This window comes from Petromyzon marinus, unplaced genomic scaffold (genome assembly GCF_048934315.1).
Source record: "Petromyzon marinus isolate PM22_M1 ecotype Great Lakes invasive population unplaced genomic scaffold, UKy_Petmar_22M1.pri1.0 PM_G_Scaffold_18, whole genome shotgun sequence".
NCBI classification, from domain to species: Eukaryota; Metazoa; Chordata; class Hyperoartia; order Petromyzontiformes; family Petromyzontidae; genus Petromyzon; species Petromyzon marinus.
The window spans coordinates 2,305,001-2,307,500 of record NW_027422739.1 but is presented as its reverse complement, the minus strand read 5'-3'; the positions used below and the strand labels follow the sequence as shown (position 1 = coordinate 2,307,500).

Genomic DNA, 2,500 nt, shown 5'->3' with positions numbered 1-2,500 from the left:
AATTCATGCTCCCTCCAATCGCAGGGTCTCGGATATACAGGTTCTTTTGACACCGAGTCCCTGAGAACGAATGTTGGGATTGCATCACTGTCACCCCCTGCTCGTACCCACAAATTACGGTATTCTTCCTCCATACCCTGCGAGGACACAATATTACGGGTGATAGCATCGGACGAGTTTGCTATACGTTGCAGCCTTCTAACTTGAACCGAAGGGATTGTTTTTTCCAGTTTCAAGATGGCAAGGCCTCCGTCTCGGGCTCTGGCATATAACAGTCCATCACAAGTTGAAGCGGGAAGGTGGAGCCATCCTTTTACCGCCTTTCTAATCTCTTGGTCCAACCCACGGAGAGTTGATTGCTTGCAGTCCGAGTGGTCTGCAGGATATAACAATCTGGGTAGGGCATAGGCATTGAGTAGTTCAACCTTCTGAGTTGGCTTCAGAGGTGCCTCATCGATTTTCGAGATCCATGTCTTTAGCTGACAATGTAGATCAGGCTGTATAGTGCCAGTCCAAGGGCCAATTTTCAGACCAAGGTATTTCGTTGATTCATCAGGTTGGATCATATGGACATCTTTATTTTTGATATTCCATGGGTCGCAGTTGTTCACCGTATATGAATCTTTGGTTGGGCTTATCATGAAGCCCTGGCACTTTCTGGCCTGAACCTCCAATCCCGATAGCCCACAAAATGATTCCAAGATCGCTAGATTGGCGGCCATACCAACCCAAGATTCGCTCACCAACACCAAATCATCAGCAAACGCAAGAGCTGTCACGTGGTCGGTATCAATGGAGTACCCAACTCCGTGTGACTCTAGGGTGCATATCAAAGAGTCCATGGCAAGATTGAAGAGCAGGGGTGACATGGGGTCACCCTGTTTGACACCAACACGTATGCTAATTTCTCGAGTCGACTCGCCATTGCTTTTGAACGAGGTCGTACACCGATCGTAGGCGTTCTGGATGATGCCCACCACGTGTTCATCTACTTTCTTGTGCCTTAACACCCATAAAATATGAGCATGCGAAACCGAGTCAAAAGCTTTCGCTATGTCGATGAACATGACAGCCAACGGCCTGTGCAATTTCTTAGCGTGTCTCATAAGGTCCTGTAGCACCTTAAGATTTTCAGAGCAGCCAGATGCCGCTATAAAACCACGCTGCCTTGGGTTTAAGGGACAAGCACGAGCAAGACGTGCAGTCATTATTCTGGAAAATAATCTCAGAATCATTGAACCAATCGTTATTGGTCTCCAGTTCCCCAATTCTTTCAGCTTTTCATCGTCCATAACCTTAGGAATAAGAATCGTCCTATTCTTTTTCAACTCTTTGGGAATAATTCCTGTAATCATCCATGCATTAAATAGGGCTGTCAGTGTCCGACCCTCGGGGTCGGCAGCACAGATTGCAGCCCTTGTTAGGCCATCTGGCCCAGCTGCTGACGTTGGTTTAATGGCCCGTATGGCAGTCTGAACTTCCTCCACCGAAATTAGGGGCTCAAAGTATTCGTTATTTGCAACACCTGATGACTTAAATTGGCCCAGGCCATTGAATGGCAACACCTTCTCCCATTTTTCGCAGTAAAAACGATATACATCTGCGTTCGGGATTCGGCATTCATGACGTTCAGTGCCATCCAGGACTAAGGACGCAAGAAGAGAGCGGTTCTTAAAGAAGAGCTTCTGGTGCTTCATGAAGCTTCCTCGTTTTTCCGCTCTCTTCTTCATCCAAGATCGTGTGGGTAATATCCTGGGTTTAATAATGTCGTTCTCGGGTTTTGAACGTTTGCCTTTGTTTTTCACCAATCTCATCGGACAAAGCATCAATGCTGTGGCAGTTTCTACGAGGGCATCATGTTGGCCCTCGCCGTTAAGCCAAGCCTTTATTGCCTCCATTGCAGGCTTTTCCAGGGTCCCAGAATTCTCATTCGTAAGCCGCTCAGCTGCTTGAGCGAGTATGGATGAAGTCCCCGTTGTTACATTTGGTGGGGGAGACAATGTCTCAAGAGGCCTAGAAGAAAAATGTAAGCTGTCTGACATGGGGGCCCCTGTCTTTTTACTTAGGTCCCGTCTCTTGTCAGAGACTTGCTTGTTGGTCTTAGTCCCAAGCGCTTCAGCAATGATCTTATTGATATTCTTTTTCCCCTGAAACTGCAACTCTAGAAGGGCCAGCTGTTCTACTTCCTTCAAAGACCAGCAGCTACGGTGTACCCCTCTCTGCGAGGTACCCTTTATACCATCTTTAATCCTTTCCTCATTACGGGTGACTGGGTGAGCATGCCTCTTGTGCTGCGAAAGGCCACTTAGAGTCGCAAAGCGTGCCTGGCAACATTCACAGACCATTGGTAAGCTTTCCTCAGTTAACTTTATTCCCCCACATTTGGGGGCATGACAGGCAATCGATCGGTGGTTTGAGTTGGTTTTGTCACATTTAGCGCACTTAAACACCAGAGGAATGTCTCTGTGTTTGATGTTAAAATGTGCAACAAGTTCGGATG

The 2,500-nt window shown here is 47.3% G+C and overlaps 1 pseudogene; it reads right to left on the bottom strand.

The window, feature by feature from the left end:
* Positions 1–2,500, bottom strand: part of LOC142911570 (28S ribosomal RNA) — a 10,229-nt pseudogene that overhangs the window by 4,228 nt on the left and 3,501 nt on the right.